The sequence below is a fragment of the Pogona vitticeps genome, chromosome 1 (genome assembly GCF_051106095.1).
Source record: "Pogona vitticeps strain Pit_001003342236 chromosome 1, PviZW2.1, whole genome shotgun sequence".
In the NCBI taxonomy this organism is placed as follows: domain Eukaryota; kingdom Metazoa; phylum Chordata; class Lepidosauria; order Squamata; family Agamidae; genus Pogona; species Pogona vitticeps.
In genome coordinates, this window is record NC_135783.1 from 128,344,249 (window position 1) to 128,368,325 (window position 24,077).

Consider the following 24,077-nt stretch of genomic DNA (forward strand, 5'->3'; position numbering starts at 1 on the left):
TATGTTCTCCTCTCAGATTTAATTGTCTGCTTGCTTCCGATTAACCCACCTCTGAGACTGGCTTTCCTGATAGATACATGGTTGTCCCGCATGAAATATATCCATGAAACCAGTAATGGTTTACCAATGGAAAAAAATGTTATACAACGGGGTAATCAAAGGGGAGCTCACTTTTTTTTTTCTACTGACACATCAAACATGTCACATAAATTTCATAGCTGGCTGGACAGCTCTGTAATCCCATTGAGCTAATGTGTTGCTTGCTGATGTGATGTTGGCATAGGGTTCTAGATGACAGCAGTCATTTGGGATCCAACAGTGCAGAAGATATCTACCAGTTGGCAAATCTCTCCAGCCACAGAAAAATGAATCTGAGGATTGTGCCTTGAGAAAACTGCCTCTGGGGGAAAATGCAATGAAACAGGAAGGGATGTTATGTGGAACTTCAGCAATTTCCCATTGAAGAGTTTCTGACATTGCTTTTAACATAAGCGTAGCACAGTAGAATATGCCAGTAATTTCTCTCTTTGTGTTTGTAACTCACAGTTCTTTCAAGAAACCCAGAGAGACTTTCCCCATAGTGAGCAGCCCAAGGCTATCCAGTAGTTTTTGAGGCTAAGATGGAATCCATACATTCTTTTCTCCAGAACAGTGCAATAGTCTTATCCATTAAGAATGGGTAAGAATGCCCATGCAAGATTTGAATAGGACTTCTACTGAGTAGACAAGTTTCTAACAAGAAAAGAAGGGCAGTGGCCACCTTTGGCCCGAGGATTATCCCCAAGTCCACAACTATGCCAGCCTGTCTACTAATATTTTGAGTCTAAGAATGGCACCAGCTCAGGAGGACTGTGCAAGCTTTCAGCCCATATCCCTTTCCTGCCTCCTTAACATGTCCAGATCTCCCAAATCACTAATCAAAATCCAATTCACCAATTAAGAGATTAGTATTAGCAGCAGAGTACATGCACAAATAGAGCAACAAAGATAAGACAGCATCAAAAGAATGCAAAACATAATGTTTAGCTCGTATAAACATTTGGCAACCCAGCTTGGTCCTATGCATTCTCTCAATCTTCCCTATGAACGAAAATTCTTCAATACAGTGCCTAGAATGAAAGATCTCATGCAGAGAAATATTTCGTGCTTTGAGCTATAGAGTGTAGTAAAGAAGCATATGAGCTCTGTAGCCAATTATTCGCCACTGAAGAGCTTGGAACAAGGATCTTACCTCTAATAAATGAAAGAAGTCCCCCCCCTTCAATCAGGTGGGGGCCTTTCAGGTGTCTGCTTAGGCTCCCCGGGTGAGTCATTTAGCTGACAAGCCTCTGAGGCTTGGAAATGAAAAAAAAAAGCCAACATACAGTATCCCCATAGGATGTACCCAACAAGAAACGGGAGAGGAGATTTCTTGATGGTCAGGGAAGGTAATGAGATTTCCTGCTCAGGTGTGTGTGGGATGTTTGGGAGGCATGTGTGTATCTCATGGAGGCAGCTTGATAGTCATGAATTAAAGTGGAGTCATTGGGAAATGGACCCGTTGTTAATCTGTCTTTGAGCAACTGTTCAATTGCCGGGAAGACTCTTGGGATGTCCATGGTGATTGATGTCTGGTTGGCTGTGGTTAACTGCTAGCAAAACTTGAAGGCCAAAAGAAAAACAAAACAAGATGTTTCCTGAGCACAAAATCTGCCTCATACCCAGAAAGCCAATATGGAATCAGGTCAAACTAGGACCACCACAGCTTCAAAATTTCCTTCCAGCCTGAGCGACCTTGGGCTAGTCATTATTTCTCAGCCTCATCAAACTCACAAGCTTGGTGTAAGGAGAGAACATGAGGGAGAGAACCACATTCCCCACCCCTTGGAAAAAGAGCAGGGTAAAAACATAAGGTAATCTCCAGTGCCATGCTGCCACAACAACAATATTCCTTTCCATGTGTACTGTAACAGATGATGGAATATAGCAGGGGCATTGCCGTACATGTAAAGTCAGAAAAGAGGGCATAGATGCACAAATGTATACAGGGCTTCCGGGCTTGATAAACCTGAACAAACTACAAATCAGATCTTGGAATGTTTGTTGCTGGTTGGATTACTCCTGGAATGTCAAAGCCAGCATTGGCAGCAGCTATGCTGGCTATGGGTTCTAAGAGATGCCGTTAACAAGGTAACTTTTCCAATCTCTGGAATTGCAAATAGATTTAAAGCAGGACAGAGGGAGACTCCCGAAATAGTAAACCATTCCTATGAGAGAGGGCTTAGTTTTGTTAGTATTTGCCTGACTTTTCAAAAAAGGAAGGGCCCTCTTTCAAGAGTGGTATAGGAGGAGAATGCTCAACTTCTATACTAATTTTTAGCAAACTCTGCTCAGAAAGTTCTCGGGACAAGAAGGGAGCAACTATGTTTTCTCCTGACATGCACACTTATGTATAGTCTATATTATAGTCCAAAGAGCATTAGATTCACTTAATCAGGGAAAAAACACCATGCTTTTTTCCCAAGGCAATAAGAACATTCCAGTTTCCCAGCTCAAGGCTGCTGACCAATGTGTAATTATAGCCTTTCAATATTACAAATCCCTGCTTTCCGTCTCTGAGAACTAACTGCTTCTAGAGTCATCTTAGCCTCTGGCTATCTCAGGCTGATCAACTTTTATTTTGAAATGTGTCCACCTTCTGTAACAGAGCTAGATTTTTAGTTGGCATACTCCGTGTTCACTGGACAGCGATATTTCTGTCATTTATCGTTGGCCGTTTGTTTCATTGCATTTATTCCAATAATTCTCTATTCAAGATATTGCCAATGCCATGTATATGTTTGGTTTCATTTTCACTTCTGAGCAAGCCTTTTCAATTCCTTTCTTAAGGACAACAGCAACCGATTGGAATCTTTCTGATCTGTACGACGTGGTTGTGTGTGCGTGTGCAGGGGAATCTACGCTACCAAAATACTAGGTATTTAATACTAGGTAATTCCATTTAAAATACTAGGTGAATTCCAGATCTATCAAAACACTAGAATTGTACTTAGAGAAATGTCGATGATCCCACTAGGACAATATCAGTGTTGTTGTTACGTGCCGTTAAGCCACAACCAACTTGTAACAACCCCAGTTGGGCTTTCAAGGTAAATTTAAGGAGTGGCTTTATAATTCCCATACCCTCAGTGAGTTTCCATGGCTGAGTGGTGATTCGAACCCAATGCTCTTCAGTCCTCATCTGTCACTGCATCTCCCTGCACCACAGTGGGTATGCAATACAGATGTGCCATGTTTTAAAAACATTAAAACAAGTATTTTGACTTTTCACCTTTCTCTGATCATAAATCATATGAGCTTTAATTGAGGGTCAAGTATTTTACCGCATCTTGACACAACAGAAGCTTATGTGCAAACTGAAGTGTAAGTGCAAGAAACATTAATATCCACACTTCCCATGTTCTAAACTTTTAACATTTAGCACATTTGATCTTGATGGGAGTCATAGCATATAAAGGACATGTTGGTAGGAAGGTCACATACATTAGTTGTTAATATTAGTTGTGGGTTTTTTTTCTACCCATTACTTGTTTTTCTTTTTCTATTGTATGAATTTTAGAGCCATATCTGTGATTTGCCATGTTGACTGTATTGTTATAGGGGGTCTATTGGGGTTTTAGTTTTAGCCTGTAAACCACCCAGAGTAGTGCTAGCAATAAAGGAGTGGTATATAAATCAAAATAAATAAATAAATAAAATGTTTGCACTAATTATGTGGTAAGGTTGAGCCACACAGTTGCTTTGTAGCACATTATTTTTATGCTACCGTCAGCCTGTTCCCATGGATACAAAAAATCCTCTTTGTAGGATTCTCTAACTTCAGAATTACATGTTTATTGAACTATTTGTTTCTGCAGTCTGTCTCCTCAACATTTCACGACCTTTTGGCCTCACTGTTTACAATTTCCTCCCTCTGTGTGACATGTGTGTGCGCTTACACCTATCAGTTGAGGATAACTTCATGCGTCTGATGGTCCTTATGCCACAATAAATCTGTTCATCATTAAGTTGCCATAAAACTCTTAATTACATTTACTCCTAGTTTCCCATCCTTAATCACAATTTAGTGTGAAAGAATCTTTATGGAGGGTGGGCAAAAGGCATATATCAAAGTTGCTACTGCAAGGTTTTCCATCAAAATAACACACACTTTGTTCCAGTATTGTTCTACAATGGAAACATTAACCACACTGGAATGAAATTCATGTCAGAGTAATGACCCTATCAACAACATGGAGCTGGGCTAAGAGAAAGCATTAAAACTAACAAGTGCAGGCAAAGCCAAAGAAGTGTGGGCAGAATTCACCTGCAGATGGTATCAAAGATTTCAGCTGTTATTCTAAACCACTACTGTTGATATAAAAAAAGACACCTCCCTTGCATTATGTGTGTAGCATTGCACATGGCTGACTCCATCCACCTGCCATCTCTTCAAGAAGGTCAGTAGTCCATGTTTGAAGTGATCTGAGCACTTGAGAATAGGAGGCAAGATGGTCTGGAGCCAATACTTCACTCTCCCACATAAAACACAGTAGCAGGGTTGACAATGTATGCTTTCTTGATAGGCTCAGAGAACCCTTCCTCCAACAATCTCAGCTTCCCCTGTCCACATGCCTTGAGGCACATTTTGTTTAAAAATATTAGCTGCTGATATGCTCCAACTGGGGCTCTCTTCACAGGGATCCTTCCATGTGTCTTTTACTTCAAGTATTCTTCCAAAAAGAGACAGGAGGGGTTCTTCTCGCTAAAAAAAATGGGCATCCACATACGCCAACTGGCTCACTTCGTTGTGCTATGTGAAAATGGCGTACTCTTTACAAGAACTTATCAGTACTCAATGAGTCAGATGAAGCTAGTCAGGTAAAAAGGTGTAGGGGTTTTTGCAACCCTGCATGCTGTCTTTAGTACGTTTGTCCAAGAGAAACCTTTCTGGGATGAGGTGCCTGTCAATTTATCCAGCACTAACCAATTGTTCTCTCTTGCCTCTCTGCTCTGTGTCTTTTCGCCTCTCAGTATCTTGAAAGCAGTGAGTGATTCTGTTTATCAGTTTAGTATTTGATCTGTTCAACTGTAGGTAATTAAAGCTTTTATTCTCTCTCTTACAAATGTCTCTGAGTGAGTTATTGAGACTCTAAGTGCCAGTTCATGAGAAAAGGGGTAAACTACTCTGGAGAACTTGAAGCTATTCTGCTCTGTGTATCTCTGAATGTCTGCAGTGCAGCTAGAGGATTTTAACCAGAAATTCAAAATTCTGCAACACAAAGAACAGCTATGATTTCTGTATTCCAGAGATAAGCAAACTGGGGCCTTCCAGACATTTTTTAACTACACATCCCAGCACCCTTCACTATTGTCTATGCTGGTTTAGGCTGACAAGAGTTAACATTCAGCAACAGCTGGAAGGTTGCACGTTGTCCACCCCCCCCCTGCTCTGTTCAGGACCTTTACAGGAAGGTGTGGAGTTTTATCGTGGGGAAGAGACTCCCGTTTTGCTAGGACTGTATGTGAAATGGAGCAGAATCACTCACTAATGTTGGCACTGTGGGTTAAACCGCAGAAGCCTGTACTGCAGGGTCAGAAGACCAGCAGTCGTAAGATCGAATCCACGCAATGGAGTGAGCTCCCGTCACTTTGTCCCAGCTCCTCGCCAACCTAGCAGTTCAAAAGCATGCAAATGCGAGTAGATAAATAGGTACCACCTCGGTGGGAAGGTAAAACGCGCTCCCTAGTCACGCTGGCCACGTGACCACAGAAACTGTCTTCGGACAAGCGCTGGTTCTACGGCTTGAAAAACGGGATGAGCACCGCCCCCTAGAATCGGACACGACTGGACTAAAAATGTCACGGGGAACCTTTTACCTTTACCACTTGGTAGAATAGCTCCTCATTCCCTCCATTTAATGGTGACCTGCATCGCAACACATTACAGAAATGAATATGAGCTTCTGGGGCTGTGCTGTCCCTACATGCTTAAACCTATGTTTGGTCTGACTCCTGAGTGTGGGAATTATGGAAGGCTCTTGCTAAAATGGCAGAATATAGAAACATTGGGATATAATCAGCTGCTTGGATGAGAAGAGAAACGTTACAACCTAATAAGAAAGAAGTCCAGTTTCCATGACGCAGCTTCCAGATCACCACACCGGGAAGGCTGAGAATCTTCACAGATTTAGTGAGAAATAATGTTGGAAAATAAATGATTATTTATTTAGTCAGTTATTAGATTAATATATCACCTCCGCACCCCCTCCCAAATTTACAAGTCACACGGTGCACTTGCAGATATTATGCCTAATGCAATAATTTTTGCCTCAGTCATTTAATTGGGATGTTTTCCAAGGCACCCTATTGCTTCCAGGTGTGTTGAGGGAACTTCAACTCCACTTTCCCACCAGATGAGCTATCGCATGCAGAGTGCCTTGCCACAGAAACACATACTGTAATGTTTTCACAGACGAGGCTGCCAGGAATATACATATTCCTTACTTTTTGCTTTTTTTTTTTTTAAATCCAGTCTGCTGCTGTGCAGACGACCTCTGTTTCTTATGTTGCTGTAAAATCGGTTTCCAATATTTTCCCCATTTGGATGCACGAGGGTTCAATTTGTAAGGCTTCGCAGGGTGCCTGCTGGACAGCTGACTTCCCCTCGGAGAAGCCAACTCAAAAAAGACAAAAGCAGTGGCTCTTTTCGATCATCCTTTCTGACCAGTGATTACTGCTATCTACCACACAGCGAAGACTGAAAAGAGAAAACTACCATCATATTGTAATCAGATTGAATAGCGCTGTCACGTAATACTGTTCAGTGCGAGACGTCAAGACCGCTTTCACAAAAGCTAGCATGAAGCCAGAGGTGACAGTGAACGTGCGGTAGCTATTCCCTTTGTGATTTCTGCAAAACTTGTGGATTCAAGTTGAAATCAACAGTTCCTCTTAGATACCCATTATTGTTACAAACCCTTCCATGACCTTTCAAACGCCTCTCTTTGTCGCTGGATGTTTCATCAAAACTCCCCATGTGTTCTAGCTTTGGATTTCTGCCTTCTGTCATTGCCTAATGTTTTTTTTAAAAAAAACATGGGAGCAATTCCCCAACTAATGTAACTGTGGTCTTTTCTCAGTTACTACACCATACAGATCCAACGGAAGGAGTGGTCACAGTAACAGGGAAGAAGAAAAATTGTGCAAGCTTATTACATGGTGTAGTGCACAGGGTTAGAATCCCCACTCGGACATGGAAACTCACTGGGTGTGTGGAACTAATAAAACCACTCCTTAAATATCTCACTGACCTTGAAAGCCTTATTAGGGTCCCTATAAATCAGTGCCGACCTGATGTCACATAACACACATTATATGAAATTAGACATAAACTGAGTGCTGGCTGCAATGCATCTTTAGGGGGGGCAAACAGACACCCCCACTCTTAAAACGTCAGCTCTCAGACTTTGGAAGGGTTATGTTTAGCCTACTTATACTTCTCCTGTCCCAGCGCTGTATGATTCTTAGGGAATGCAGCTTAACAAACAGGAGGGGAAAGTAGGATAGATTTTTCCATATATACCTTTTGCAAAGTAGAGCTTGGAAATGTTATCTTTCTTAACTCTGTCTTCCAGAATCCATTGGCTATGCTGAGCTGGGGGATTCTAAAACCTGTAGTACATTAAAGTCATTTCCCGCAGCTCTGTCCAAAGACTGATTGTCCATAGAACAGATGTGCCAAGTGCCAAGTTTGCTTTTAGAGTTCAAGTCGGGTTCTGCTGTGGACTCTCTATTCCTACCTTAGGGCACAGTTCTTACATGTATATTACCACCACATTCAATAATTTGCTTGCAAGGCTAATAATCAGCAATGTATCCAGGTGTTCCTCCACCTGTACTAGAAAAAGCAAGTCAAGAGAGCTCCCACTGCCAGGATAGCAAGTGCGGTTTCAGCATTTTCAAGGCCCACAGCTCCTATCAGTTAAAATAAGTCTGCCTTTACCAGCTCTGCTCAATGTATGCTGCTCCCAATATGGTGCTCCAGAGGCAGAGCCCATGTCCTCTTTCATAGGGCAGGATACTTCCCATGCATTTGCTTATGCAAAGAAGATGGCAGGATGCTGCTTACTTGGGCATTCCTGAAGAACAGAAACTCTTAAAGCCCTGATAGGACTTTCAGATCCATGCGGACTCGCTTATTAGATGAATAACTGATCATGAGATCTGTTCTCCTAATGTAACTGAAGGCAATACTTGTTTGTAAAGTGATTAAAGAATGGCATGGGTATTGGTTTGCCTCTTAAAAATGCACATACTTTCTTCTTGGAAATATTGTTAATTCTGTGACAATAAATTAAACACATCTATACATGTCTACAGTATATCCAACTTTTGTAAACTCTGTTTAATGTTCAGCCAAGAGAAGACAACTGCTTTCTCAACCACCTCAGTAGCCAGGATCCACAGAATTATGCATGCAGTCCCCTTTACCCTTGGGAGCTGTCAGCTTCTGTTTCTCAAATTCTTCATGGCACTAATGTGGAAATGCATATACGTTTCAAAAGAGGTTTAAGGGCAGTAGGTCCAACATTCTAATGAGGTACACAAGCCATCAGGCTTATCTGGCATAACCCTGCAGCTCTTATGTCCCTTTGATCCATTGTGAGGAAGACCAACGCTGGTGCAGAAATCAGTACAGTGTCGCAAAGAAGAACGCCAACCATTATCAGTCAAATCCAGGTATGTGAGGGGTTCGTCTTTCGCACATGATTCACTTGCATAGCAGACTCTCTGCAGAAGGATCAAGGGACCTATTGCCCAACCCACCTGGTCCAGGAAGGTGCCACTCTCCAAAGTACTCCTGGCTAGAGTTAATGGAATGTGCAGTCCAAATCTAGAGAGTTGCCTTTTGTTCATTTCTGGCAGAGCCTATTAAGAAGTGATTGATCTTTTCTCTTTCTCATGGCATTTAGGCTTCTTGAGGTGTTCCATCCAGTCACCATAAGGGAGTTCTGCACAGATGGGACTTTTCCAGAGAAAATGGCCGGGTGGGAGGGGAGGTGAATGCCTACATTCAGTTCTCAAAGGAGAAAACTAAATGGGAAATGATCAAGGAACATAAATCGCTAAATATTCTCATTATCATTTTAGGTGTCATTAATCAGATAGAGATGTGCTTAATGTCACAGAAAGGCCCAAAAGAAGCATTTCATTGAAACCGAATCTATTCAAAGTGCTAGCATGGACATTACTCTGTAAATTCCCATTCTTTCTAAGTACCCAGATAGGTTTAGTGCACGGCCACATATCTACGCTGCTTCCCTTTGTTCTTGAAAAGGACTTCTTGAAAATGAAAAGAGCATCTCTGAGAAAAATCTGATCTGCTTTTTGTGAAGCTGACTGGTCTTCCAACACTTGCAAAGAAATGATTTTGGATTTCGAACAAAAAAAGCAGAGGTGGAAGTGAGCAAGCAATTGAACTCTGAATAGCTGAATGTAAGTTAGACAGCTGCCCCATGTAACCTAGCCCTATCTGCTTCCCCTCACCAAGCAGTGGCTGTGTAAAGGCATTTCACTGCTGTGATACCCAAGATGTATCAACAGAAAAAGTCAGGATTTTGGACCTTGGATTTTATCAGGGACAGATGGAAGAAATGAAATATCTGGACTATGTTAAGTTTAAGAAGCACTACAGTACGGACAACATGTACACATGCACACACAGAAAGGCTTTGGTTTTTCATTTGGCTTTTCTAAAATTACTTTTGTATTTAAATATCCATCCTGGTCTAAGGTCTAGAACTACATGCCTCAGTTTCCGAGTAAATCCAGTGTAGAATCTTATTCTATCAAAATTTATTTATTAAAAGCATTTATTTATTACTTCCCAGCCCATGAGGGCTCTCAAAGTGACCGCCACAAAAAGAAAGATTAAACATTATTATTTAAAAGCAGTTAAGTAATAAAACACACAGTTTTTAAATAAGCAACTTTTGAAAAAACCAACATTTTTAAACAACAGATTAAGGACAGTTCAGAGAGCCAGCTTTAGGACCAATTTCACACATACAAAGGACATATGAAACCACAGACTCTTGGCCACCTACCGAAAGCTCATCGGGATCAAGTCAGCCTGGCTTTGCTGAAGAGCTTATGGATGGAGATCCTATGGTTTGTCCCTGAACAATTACCTTTTCCTTTCTCAAGGACAGATATACGTACAGTTTTTCAATATGTTGTTGATACAGGAGTACATACAGAAAGCATTGCTATTGGCAGGCATGTAAATTTGTTAAATAAATAAACAAAGGTATGTGAATGCCTGCCTTGAAATGCAACTCACAGCCTGTGTCAATTCTCCTCTTAGCGGTGCGGTTCCTTTGAGAAGCATAGATTTTGCCTGAAATCCCCTGCAGCTATACAGCAGCCTCCCCAGAGGCCACCCAGTGGGACGTAATGCTGTTTCATGCAGCATTAGCACCTGATCTGGGTTTGTGCAACCAAAGGAAAAGGTTCAGCAAAGGAGCCATTCAAAAGGACAACTCTTTCCCTCATCACCCATCCCACAATATGCCCAGAAATCTGGATGTACAGAGCTGACGAAATGCTCAAGCGGCCATGTGTAATGATCCCGAAGAAATCTGCATTTCTCTTTGTCAGTGACACTCAAGATCTCCTGAATGCCCTCTCTGTGCAGCCACAATGGCCTGAGCATCATCCGGGCCTGAGTTTCATTTTTCAGAGAGATCGGTATCACGCTCCCTGTTCATACGTTTACTCTGGAGGTGGTTTGGCTATTCTACCACACCAGGAAAAGAAAAGCTCAGCAAACCATTGTCCTGAAGAAGATGTTTCTTGAAAGGAAGGTGGAATGCACTGATGGAAAACTGCGTTTCTGAAAAGTTCTTATAGGATTACACGTTTATGGCGTCCGCTTGGGGGATTTTGCATGAGTGCTGGCCCAGATATTTGAAAGCATGGTAGGTGCTCTAAGAGGGGAATTTCTGCTCTTGGAGTTACCAGTTTCCTACAAGTGATTTAAGGATTTATAATCCCGCTCTCCAGTAAAAGGGGAAAAAAAATGCTCCATTGGAAATCCCAGCATCTTCACCTGTCATCATTCTAAAAGAAAAGGTTTCTAGGCCTTGAGACAAAGGAAGGTGACACCAGTGGAGGTAGACTCTTGTGTTTGCCTACAAGCGTCTAGCATTTAGGCTGAACGACTGAGAAACCTTTGGGGTTTTGAGAGGTGTTTGACCAGGACTGTGCTCCTGGGTCAGGGAAGCAGCACAGCACCCAATGTGTGTCCCCGGCAGGGGCCACGGGAGCACAAACATCTTCTTGTGTGGCTGAAATGCGGGTGGTGTGATCCTGAGCTCGGATCCTATTTGTAAGTGAACAGAAATGAGACACAAGGCTCAAACATGTGTACTGTTCTTGTCGGGTTTTACTTTAGAGGAAGAAAGCCCAGAATCCTATTGATGATTTACACATGTGTAAGGGAAATCAGGTGAAAAGGTAAAGGTAAAGGTTCCCCTTGACAATTTTTTTTTGTCCAGTCGTGTTTGACTCTAGGGGGTGGTGCTCATCCCCGTTTCCAAGCCATAGAGCCAGCGTTTTGTCTGAAGATAATTTTTCCGTGGTCACATGGCCTGTGTGACTTAGACACGTAATGCTGTTACCTTCCCACCGAGGTGGTCCCTATTTATCTACTCGCATTTACATGCTTTCAAACCGCTAGGTTGGCAGGAGCTGGGACAAGTGACAGGCGCTCACTCCGTCGCATGGATTCGATCTTAAGACTGAAAAAAAAGCAGCAGCAAATTGCAGCTTATTAATGTGTTCCTGGACATCCACATGCCCAGGACTCTAACCAGTATCTCATTAATTAGCAGCACTTTGCTGCTGCAGTTTACAGGACTTCCCTGGCACAAGTGCAATAGATACACAGATAGCTACCCTGAAATTATGGCAATCAGCCCAATGGTCTGACGTTTAGGCAACAAATTGTCAGAAAAAAATTCAAGGATATTGGTAAGGAATTTTACTGACTGGCTGGCAACCCTAAACAGCATTTCTACAATCTAAACGACACCCGCTTAGGTAAAAGACAAAGCTCAAGGTTTAGGAACAACAGTTCCGCTTGGAATTCAAGCTCTCTGTTTTAAAAAGGTGTTTTCATTCTTTTTATATGAGGAAAACAATAATTTTCTTGAGAGTCTATTCACAGAGGTTAGAATTACTTTTGCATCTCATTTTGATAGGCTGGACAGCTATCTTGAACATTTTTGCCATTTGTTATTGTAAGTTAATACCAACATCCCACAAGCAGATAGCATCCCTACAGCTCAATATTACTTACTTTAAAAGAGAAATAATGAACAATATATTTTGTGCACTGAAAGCATAAATGTAATTTCAATTTAAAATATGATGCATTAACATCTTCCCAATAAGTCTATAGGCATGTTAACCGTGCTTTTCCTTTTTAGAGAAAATTGATGAAATATTGAGTTTAACACCCCAGAGCTTAGAAAAGCTACCTCTCTGAAGTACACCTTCCAAAATGCTGCTAATTGTTGTCCAAAAAAGTAACTCTATATGATTGTGAGCATATTTATACTTTGCCGCAGGATTCATTGCTCTTGGGGATAGTTAGAAATGAGTTAAGATGCTGAAGCTTACATGATACTATAATGTACAACACCTCTACAACCTTACTGAATCTTGTGTATAAGATTTTGTAAAGAAACCATATTACAACACATTTGTTGCTTAAAGAAATATGAATATCTGTTGTTGCCTCTGCTTAGTACTGCACAATCCAGATTGAAAGTATTTTGCCAATGGCTACCATCCCACCCACCCTGGGGATGCACACTTGAATTGCATTTGCAATCTTATGTATACATAACTTATATCCCCAAAAAAACCCAGCAGGATGCCATCAGGGTTTTGGTGGGACTTTTGAGCGAGCATGTGAAACAGTAGGTTGTATATCATGTAACTGCATCCTCCCTGCCCATGAGGTTATATATCATCCTGCAACTCCCATTTCTGGACACCAATTTTGAGCTAAGATGATAAAATTATATCCATTTTGTGCTGTGAATAGGGGTTGCTTGCTAGTCTTCATTTCAGCAGGCATATCCAGGGAACACATGAATAGCTTAAGCTGTCATCTTTAGCAATGGTTTTCATTAACTGATTACCTATATACTAACAATATTTCATAATTACTTATATACTTCAAATCTTAACATTCTTCCTTTTTTAAAAAAATACAATTTATCAAGGCAAATGCAAACTCCCCATATATTCCCTCTGGATCACCTCCATGATTCGAATAGATTCTACTCTTTCTCCGTCAGTCATGATGTTAGTTGATTTATGCAGGAAACTGCCTTACTCTGACTGAGACCCTTGGTGCATCTAGCTCATTAATGCCTATATTAGTGTTTCTTAATATTTTAAATATTTCATTACTTTACTAAAAATAATAATAATCTGATATTCCAAACCTGCCTGCACCAGTAATTTTATCTGAAATAAAACAAATGTGGTGACGAAAATCACATCAAAAACATTTCTAAATTTAGAACAAACTGTGTAATAACAAAGCAAGAGAAAATAATTAATTCCCCCCATCCTTTACATCTTAAAAATGATAATACTAACGATGATTCCACCACCCCCAACTATATGTGATTTTCTTAAAAGCCTTGCATTGGGAATTATGGGTCTGCATTTATTTGCAGCAGTTCTTCTGTGCTGTAGAACTTCCCAGCCCTACCTGCAAATTCCAAAGACAGAACCTGGAGTCTTCTATGTGTGGTGTACAGTATTCATTTTAGCATGCAGCTACACCGGTCCTCTAGTTTTAAAAGTATGTATTACATAGCTTTCTCTGGATTCAAGGTGCCAGCAACCCTGTTGCTCCCATTAGCTGGTTGACTATAAATAAGCTCACCCTTCTTTTTAGCCATAATATATCATGGAACACAATATCAGAATCCTACAAAGGTATAAGGCCTACTGAAACTCACAGGAATCAATGGGTTTAAGCACACCTAACCCAAAAGAACAGGATTTTGATTATTCTCAAAATTGATTGAGAATATTTAACCAACCATCGATTTTCTCTCTCTCTCTCTCTCTCTCTCTCCAAGAAACAATTCTGTGTTTCACGGGGTCAGTCTGTAACAGATGTCAGCAACAGGTATCGTGGCCAGAACCAGCATTATTCCAATTCAACTGCAGCTTAATGAAATCGAAGTCAAACACATAATTATCCAAATTAGAAACTGGTTTTCAAAGCTGACATTTATATTAAAAATTGTATTGGGTGCAAGTGGTCTTGAAATATTAGATGTGCAAGCTTTTCCTTTAAAGGTGAGAATAGACTCAAAGTTTCTGAGAATGTAGACTGCATTTATTTTTTAAATCATTCTCATTGAAAAAGGAAGTGCATGCTAGTGCATTCTTCAGACTTTCACATCATTTACAACGGTTTTGAAAAGGTGGGGGGCGGCGGTGGATCTCATTCCTGTATCCTACTTTGTTTGATATAAGCCATCAGGGCACTTCTGACTTATAGCCAAGTGAATAGGGTTTTCAAGGTATGTGAAATATTTAACCAATGTACCTCCTGTGATTAGAGCCAGCCTGGGTGGCCTTGGGCAAGCTGCACAGTCCCAGGGTGCCCCCAGAAGAAGGGAAGGGTAAACCAGTTCTGAGGACACTCTACATGGTAAACCTTGAAAAAGGGTCGCGGTAAGTCCCTTGATTTGATGGCTCATGATGATTATTATACCGTGGTCACTCTGCAGTGAGTTTCCATTGCTAAGCAGGGATTTGAACCCACCTCCTTTGAGTTCTAACTCAATGCTCTATCCATTATTCCACACTGGTTCTCTTCCTCTGTCCTAGAACTTTGCATTTCTTCTCACTATATTAAATCAATGGCATGCTTTAAAGTGTTTGCTTTTAATTGGAACGGATTGTTTAGATGTTGTCCACAGTTGTCTGAGGAGTCAAAAGACTGACTTTTTTCCCCTGAAAGCTAATGCATGCAAATCAGATGATAGTTAAAATTCAATCAGCCAGAGTACATAAAAAGCTGCATGTCACAATTGCAATGTAGTAACATACAAGGGACTGGAGGTTTGAATGAAATCTTAGCCGCCATACCTATGATTTCTCTCTAGGGAAATACTGCTACAGATGGGAACAAACTTTTATATCTTTAAAATAACTAATTGAAGGAGATATACTGCACATATGACGGACATATAAAGTGTGTATGTTTTTACATGTGTGTTTCAAAGCACTTTTGCCTAGAAAGCGAAAGAATTAATGTCCCACAGGCTATGTTTATTGAATGCCCTAATGAGTAAAAATAATCTCCTTTGCCTTCTAGCATTTCACGAAATGAGTGTAATACTATGCAGAACTGGATGCTCCCAGTAGCAATTGTTCACATGAAGATGTTCTGTAAACTGTCTATAATTAGCTATTTGCAAATGTAGATGTATTGTTCTGCCTCTCTTTTCTAATCACTTGTTGCTAAACAAAGAATATATTGGCTGGATCATATGGCCACAAAGCCTGCTGTGACCAGACCTAAGGAATGGCTTATGATGGGGTGGGGTGGGGGGGCAGATGGTGGAGTGTTGATTAAATGTTAAATGCAGGGTTACAGATTGTGCTGATAATGCAGAGCCACGACCTTCCTTAAAACGTATCATATTGTTCAAAGGAACTCATATTGGCAAGAAAATAAAAGCAAGAGTTATTTAGTGCTTATGCCATCATGGAGGGCAAAAGAGACAAGTGAGAAATTGAATCGTTCACTTGAATAGCTAGTTGTTCATTAAGAAGCTACAAAAGAGCGATTGGCTGAATTCTCTTAATTCTATACACAACTGTGTGTGTCATTGCCTACAACCACTTACCCTTGAAAATCACATTGCATGGAAAAGGCAAGCATTTAAGTCCCATCCAGATACATGCATCCCAAGGCACTAATAGGGAGTTGATCCAAAGTTGCCCATTCCAATAAAGAACATCATAAGCAAGTCATTTAAAAAAAATTGAAGAAAAAGAAAAAAGAAAAGAAAAAGATCCAGTAACCTAGAGACACAACAGAACCCTTCCCTGCATTACTTCCCAAGCAATTCTTACACAGCATGAAATCTTCTCTCTATAATTCATAAAGTAACAACCTGATTATTACTGGGATTTGGTTTCAACATTTCTCAAATCATAGTGGTAGCATTTTTTTTAAAAAAAATGCCATTTTGGATAGAGGCATTCTTTCAACACAACATCACCAATTCACAGTCTTAATCCCCCCCAACACTGAGAAAACACCTCTTCTATTTATCTCATTTAATGCAGTTGATAAGAGGTGCTCCTAGATCATTTTCTGAAGGCTGCATTACACAGAAAAGCTGTTCCCCACCTCCGTTTTTTTTTTTTTAGTAGGGCTTTTAATACGAGTGCCTTCACTTCCAATGAAAGCAAATGCAGCTGAAGGACCCTGACTTCCATTAAAAGAATACTGAAAAAGAAGCTATGTACATGGCATAAGCTTATTGAAAAAGAAGTATATATCCTAACACGTCCTTGTCTTACAAATTACCTACTACAGAGGTTAACGATAGACTAAACTTATCCCCCCCCCGCACACAGCATCACCTGTTAAGTTCAAGACTTTTCTTTAAAATGCATTTGCTCCAGTGTGTTCCTGCACTTAAGAAATGCTGCGCAATTCTTAAGCAAAAAGAATCAAAAAGAGCCAGAAGATTTTTTTTTTTTTACTTGAAGACAGCACGGCTCATTGCTTGCACCGAAGAGTGGGGGGGGGGCATGGTGCAAAGTACCGAGGGAGGGAGACAAGAAAAGAGAGGCTGCTGAAAATTAATGAGCTGAAGGGATAATTAAGCCAGTAATCTTTTTTTGCCCCCCCTCCTTACATCATACTTAACTTGCATCACAGCATGGTATAGAATGAAAGTATAGACTGAAGGCAAGAGAGTCAGAAATTGAGTCATCTTTGACTTACCGTATTCAAGCCTCTTCCTGTACTGCAGGCAGCATCCAGGCGGAGAGCATGGAGCTCACACAGCTCAGGAAAAACAGGCAATCCGTGAAGGATGCAAATGCATTGTTAAAAAAAAGAAGAAGAATCATCCTCAAGGCCAGAGGAACTGAACTCTGTATCCACAGAAGGACCTGGTTAGTCACAGCTGTGACTCGCCTGCTCCACAGCTCTGCAAAACAACTACACTGCTGCAGTGTGGCAAGCATAGGATTGCAATGCATGTCCCATATATTCAAGCATAACAGAAAACATGGTCTGGAGCTTATTTCATGTGGAGAAGGGGTTTTATGGCTCGGGCAGGAAAAGGAGGGGGATTTCTCCCCACATAATCAAATCACAGGGAGGGGGAAGGTGGAAAGCAGATCTGTCTTGATTACTGTAGAGCATGATTCCCCAGGACATCAATTACATAAACCAGGTGCCTCTGCCTCCTGTTTTCCAGATAAATGCCTGTAATCTCATTTCACAAATGATCCCTATGTAGAGAGGAGCCACCTATTGTGATGATATCATTTGCTCTAGTCTCCATAAATGGGCAACTTCCTACACAACGTCACGGCCACTGACGAAACACATCTTCATAATATCTGAGTGGGCAGGAAGGTGGTGGATAGGGTCCCATCCATCCACAGCAGCAGCAGCAGCAGCTTCCAGCGCTAGTGAGACCAAGAATCTTGCACCGTTCTCAGAGAACGAGTCCTGAGAAAGCTGCCGGGCGTAATGCAACTGGAGAAGGAAAGGAAAGAAAAAAAAGAAAAGAAAAAGGGAAGAAGACAGAAATTGTCCAGCAACAGTTGTGAGAAGGCGTTTCAGAGCCAAACGCCACCTCTGCAGTTTTAGGAAGCTCCCGGCACGACCAGGTGAAAGAAAATCCACCCACATTTGGGATGTAAAGAGGCTGGTTTCTTTTCAACAAAAGAGTAATACTTTTTTGTGTGTCTCATGATTGCAACACATTGCCAGGAAAACCCACAAGACTCCCACAGGTGGAAGAAGTATATCCATGTTGTGTGCACACTGTATGTTGTGTTTAGTATACTGAAGTATATCTCATCTTCTTTGGCAATACAACCAGTTATAACCTTGGGTTTCAGCTAGGCCAACACCATTTCCCGCACTGGCCCGCTAGTGCATACTGGGGTTGCACTCATAGAACAGACTGCTGGTGGTGGTGGTGGGAATCCACTGTTTCTGGAGATCGCAACCCAGGGTGAAAAGGATAAAGCACACAGGACGTCTTCTGCACTGTGTGGTCTTGGTTGTTCAATTCTATCGCAACTCCTGGTGCCAAAAGAAGAGCTGTACTACATGTGATTTTTGTGTAAGCTAGGCACCCTGAAGCCTCACAGATACAATATTGTACTGACAAATCACATTCCCACTCTGGCCTTTAAAAAATCTGCTTACATGTGTGTTTAAACCAAACACAGTCTAACAGATAGCACAGAATATCTGAGTTCACATCAAGATGCACTGAATATTGCCTATTTTGTTTTTGCAGGCAAAATTAAGGTTGGAAGGAGGGGGCATTATCACCCCAGAATCCCTGATCACAGGAAGTATTTGCCTTCCTGTATGCCTGTTCTTTCTGACTGTAACCTGCTTTGTTGCTGCTTCCATACAAACATGCTTTTGACACACCTGGCCCATTCTGCTCACCAAAGTGGGGCAGAGAAATGGCTCCCCCGATTCATCCAAGTCAAGGAACACGGTACACAAAGCCAGCCAAGTTATTCTGGCACATGAGGCATCTGGTGGGGCCACTGTGAGATATAGGAAGCTGGACTAGATGGGCCCTTGGCCTGATCCAGCAGGGCTCTTCTTGTGTTCTCATGTTTTGCACAGCGTAAGCAAAACTGTGCAAGGTAGGTGAAACCACACAAAACCATGATGGCTGCTTTGTTGTGTGGACTCTGAAATATTCATTATTTCTTTCTTTCTTAGTAATAGAAGCATTGGAGGCACTGCGTCATTTTTCAAACAGCCAGCAATGATGTTTTGATGGATGTCCCTGTGTGTGTCCATGCATGTATGTGTTTATTTTGCTTTTCAAAGAAAAAAAAAGGACACTAATTTTGTGCTGAGACTATGTGGATAAATGATAGGGACCCTGGTGAGGAAAAACAGTTCTCCTTGCCTCACTCTCGTCTGGAAGTGAGGGCTTGAACAACACGTGCTGGGGTTCCTTGTCGAGAGCAAAACAACCTAGATAACTGAGAACAAAAGCCAATATCTTGTTAAGCTTCCACTGAAAAGACAGCCCCGTTAGCATGGTAACACAGGATGGTACTGCTTGTTTCAGTACGGCTGTTAGCAATGAGAAGGTGGGTATTTTTCATGGAGATCACCCCCAGTGTTTGTGCAAGCAGTGTGATCCCACATTACAATGGAATACTATGGATACTGTCCAAAGAATTTAATGAGCATTTGTTTTGCATCCCCAGCAGCCCAATGGAGCTGCCCATTTACCAGACTTGAAAACTACAACCACAGCAGTTTGGAGCTGCAAGGATCCTCACTGGAGTATTGGCTCTACACCTATATCTGTGCCACAAGTTCAGTTGCTGCCTCCTAGCTATTCTAGGGCTAAGCCACCAAGCAGATCACTTTCCTCTATAGGTACCCAGTTGATCCTCACAGGAGCCCTTAACTTGATGTACTGTCAACAAACACAACATCACAAAGGCAGGCTGCCTCACTGGTGGAAGCCACTTTACAGCATGCTCGCCTCCATACAATTCTACCCTGTTTCTGCAAAAATAAGACCTAACCTGAAAATAAGCCCTAGTAGATGAAAGGACTGTATTTGAATAAATGTAGATAGTTGTACATGACAAAAATAAAACATCCCCTGAAAATAAGCCCTAATGAGTTTTACGGAGCAAAAATTAATATAATACCCTGACTTATTTTCAGGGAACATGGTAGATGCAGGAATGGTGATGAGTTATAAAGGCCTCTTTAAAACATGCTTATCTCCGCAGGCCTTCCTTAGCTGGCAATGATTATGCCTCTCACTCAACTTCTGTATTAATCATTGGTGTTAAAGTGTTCAGTGTTTCTAGAGTGGTACTGACCCGACCAGATAGGCGGGATATAAATTAAATAAATTAAAGAAAGAAAGAAAGAAAATAAACAAACATTGTGTTTAATGTGTTACATACTTTTTCATAATTTCTAATATGATTCTTCGTGAATTGCTTAGAAATGTTCTTTTCCGAAGCAGTGTCTAAACACAATCAATCAAATGAAGAAAAATTCCAGTTGAGACTGTAGGTGAACAAGAGGGGGTGATCGACATAACTGATCAAAAATATCAGAGATAAATCAGAATTAATATGCATTTCTACTGGAAAGCCTCAAGGGTTCAAATTAAGGAGTGGGTTTTTGGGTGCATCTATTAGCTTTCTTTCCCTTCATAGACTACTGCCTTGTTGTGGCGAAGGGGCTTGAGTAATTCAGAGAAGCTATGGGCTATGCTGTGCAGAGACACCCAATATGGACAGGTCATAGTGGAGAGTTCTGATTAAATGCGATCCACCTGGAGCAGGAACTGGAAAGCTACTCCAGTATCTTTGCCAAGAAAACCCCATGGACATTTGACCCAACTCCGGGAGGCAGTGGAAGACAGGAGGGCCTGGCATGCTCTGGTCCATGGAGTCACGAAGAGTCGGACACGACTTAACGACTAAACAACAACAACAAATCAGCTTTCTTTGTCCCTTAGGTCTGAGACTGGAATAAACTACTGTATCATTTCCTCTTTTCTCAGTAAACAGATGTCTTCGTACTTATAATTCAAACATAAAATAACCAGTTATGAGAATGATGGCACAATTTGCTGATGCCTTCAGGACTGATGATGACCAATTCTGTCATTATAATCAGAAGAATAATATAGGCAACTGAAGCCCCTTCACTACAATGGGCTGGGTAATTTTAATAAAATAATTTCAGTAATGCTTTTTTTGTCTTTCTAGGAAACAGGTGTTTGGGGTCTGATCAAATAACACAGATCTGTGCTCTTCTCTCTTAGCATCCTGTTATAAATCCATACTTCAGATGATTCTACATTTTGTGTAGCTGTCTGTGTTAAAAGTCCACATTCCCACGCCATATATTCCCCAAAATGCAGAGCATAGTACAATGTGTATTCTCAAAGCCAAATTTAACCATTTGTTGCACGTTTCTTTTGCTGCCTTCTCTGGCTTAGCAAGGATGGCCCACGACTGATTAGTGGCAGAAAGTCCTTATGGGTCTCATTCCCTATTAAGCTCAATAGAGGGCACCTCCTGAAGAATGATGACTCCCAGGAAAACTGTTATTGAAAGTAGAAATAGGCTGGAGAAGGCAGGGATGGAAATAAATAACTGGTAAGCTGGTCTGTAGACTTATGTTTCTGGCCATCACCTTGTAGAATTTTGCCTGAGGAATTTTCTGGAGAATTTTGAGTCTGAAAGTTCCAAAGAGCACACCCTTCAAAATCTATAGTCCATAGAACATCCTCAAAATCTATAGTCTATAAAACATCCACTTGTGGCTGAAGCATTCAAAGTAATTATGTGCTATCACGTCAGTTCCAACTTAGGATAAGCCTTGTGAGGGTTATCCAAAAGTGGTTGATTAGTCCCTTCTTTTGGTGGTGCTCTAGGACTTTGAAGCTATGCTTAGGGCTCACAAGGTGGCTGTTCTCCCAGGAGGCACAATGGGAGGGTCAAACTCCCAATCAGGTACTCCAACTCAATGAAGTATCAATCCAGCATTTCATTTTTATTAGAACAGCCCCAGGCTTTGTTAAAAGTCAGAGAGGCTGACACTTTTTGCCTCTTTGCAGGATGACTTACATGCAGAAACCATGAACATAATATCACATCTCCAGTACCAATTTGTGAGAGACATTTCTGAACACATACAGTACACAATGCAGTGATGAGGTTCTTCCAAAGTAAGGTCCCTTGTCCTGTTCATTCTGAAATAGCACCACTAACAACACAGTACTGGTGAGGATGAGGTCTATGTATAGTCATGTGGTACTGATCATGACACTAAATAAAAATTAAGGGTGTGTGCTTTCACAAATTGCTTTCAAGTACTGTATACAAATATCATTAATTTTGATGTTCTTTTACCCCACGTACTGTTTCAATGTCCATGGCAGAGCCTTTGCATAGCACAGGTTACCAATACGAACAAAAGCAGTTTGAAAACATTTTATTCTTTTTTTCTCCCTTAAAAACACCCCGCTACTGCAGCAAACAGTGAGAACAGGTGTTTGGTTCAGGATATAAGCACAACAGACAAGTTGTGAAGCCAGTAGAGTAGAGCACTGGTTTTGGAACAAAAAAAAGAAGTTACTATTCTGATATATGTATTGAATACAAAAAAGGGGGTAGGGGACTGGAAACACATGTTTCAATTTTGTGCTCCAGGAGAATCAATAAGCAGCAGCAGCAGCAGCAGCAGAAAGAAGAAGAAGAAGAAGAAGAAGAAGAAGAAGAAGAAGAAGAAGAAGAAGAAGAAGAAGAAGAAGAAGAAGAAGAAGAAGAAGAAGAAGAAGAAGAAGAAGAAGAAGAAGAAGAATCCATGTGTTCAGGTTACAGGATGCCAGATATAGGCTGAATATCAGGAAAAACTTCTTAACTGTTAAAGCAGTACAGCAATGGAACCAATTACTTAGGGATGGGGTGAGTGCTCCAGAGCTGGAGACATTCAAGAGAACTTTCCGTCAGATTTGCGTTGACTTGGATTTTTGCCTTGAGCAGGGGGTTGGACTCAATGGCCTTAGAGGCACCTTACAACTCCTTTAGTCTATGATTCTATAATGTTTGCAGAATACAAAGTGATCCAATTTGATGGGAAATTTCCCACAAGTTTTACATGTATATTACAATAAGAATGTTAAAATAAATAACTGAAGTGCTTGGTGGAATAGTTAACTTGCATCAGCAGACTTCCACCGATACAGGGAATTTCCCCTTCCTGTCCTCTTGGCAGCCCTTCCATGCTCCCTCTCATCTGGATCATGTGCACGCACGCAGAGAGAGAGAGAGACAGAGAGAGAGATTTTTGAAGGCAACAAGAAAATCTATTTTACTAACCAATGACATGCCCTTGGAGCAAAATCCTAGTTTAATGCCATCCTGTATAGCATGTGAATAATAATAATAATAATAATAATAATAATAATAATAATAATAATAATAATAATAATAATAATAATAATAATAATAATAATAATAATAATAATAATAATAATAATAATAAGAAGAAGAAGAAGAAGAAGAAGAAGAAGAAGAAGAAGAAGATGATGATGATGATGATGATGATGATGATGATGATGATGGTGTCAAGTCGATTCTGATTTATGGCAATCCTTTTCAAGGTTTTCTAGGTATAAAATACTCAGAAATCATTTACTGTTCTCTTCTTCTGGGAACACCATGGGACTGTGCAGCTTGCCGAAAGCTACAGAGGTTGGCTTATTTCCTGGAGTGCACACTGGGGAGTCCAACTCCCAACCCATACCTAACATGCTGAGCTATTCAGCCAACTTTGTAATTCACTACAACTTTAGAAAGCAGTAGGAGAGAGAAAACAATGTAGCAGAATCAGCAACCTCCTTACAAACATCTAATGGCTATGAATAGACATGAAGTGATGACCACTTGAAGAAATTTGACTGGAGTTCATTCAGTGAAGGCCACATGGCCTTTATTAGTCACCAGGAAATGTATGGGATGTGCTGAACCAATATATTATTTTTGTCACCCTGTGTTTTCTAAAGCACTGGTCTAAGGGCTGCACAGCTATCTGAAGATTCTTAACACTGTCCACTGCCTTCCTCAGACACAACACATTGCATTGCAGAAAGTGTACGGGTACTGATACATATATGGTCCCTTGACTTCAGTCCTGCAAGATGAGCAACAAGGTATCATTCACAGTTGCAAGG

The 24,077-nt window shown here is 41.0% G+C and overlaps 1 protein-coding gene and 1 long non-coding RNA gene across 9 annotated transcripts in view; both read right to left on the reverse strand.

Moving 5' to 3' along the window:
• LOC144587647 (uncharacterized) overlaps positions 1-17,089 on the reverse strand; it is a 35,708-nt gene extending 18,619 nt beyond the window's left edge. Inside the window, exon 1 of the long non-coding RNA XR_013542819.1 lies at positions 1-17,089. This exon is cut by the window's left edge and continues 14,437 nt beyond it. This is a non-coding gene — a long non-coding RNA (uncharacterized LOC144587647).
• The window catches only part of DLGAP2 (DLG associated protein 2), a 522,791-nt gene that overhangs the window by 362,172 nt on the left and 136,542 nt on the right, over positions 1-24,077 (reverse strand). For 2 of the 8 annotated variants that reach the window (XM_073000778.2, XM_073000772.2), the window contains exon 1: positions 17,087-23,469. The exons of the other annotated variants lie outside the window; for them this stretch is intronic. The gene's annotated coding sequence lies outside the window, so the exon portion shown is untranslated. Of the gene's footprint in view, positions 1-17,086; positions 23,470-24,077 lie in introns of those variants that run through there. 8 annotated transcript variants of the gene reach the window in all.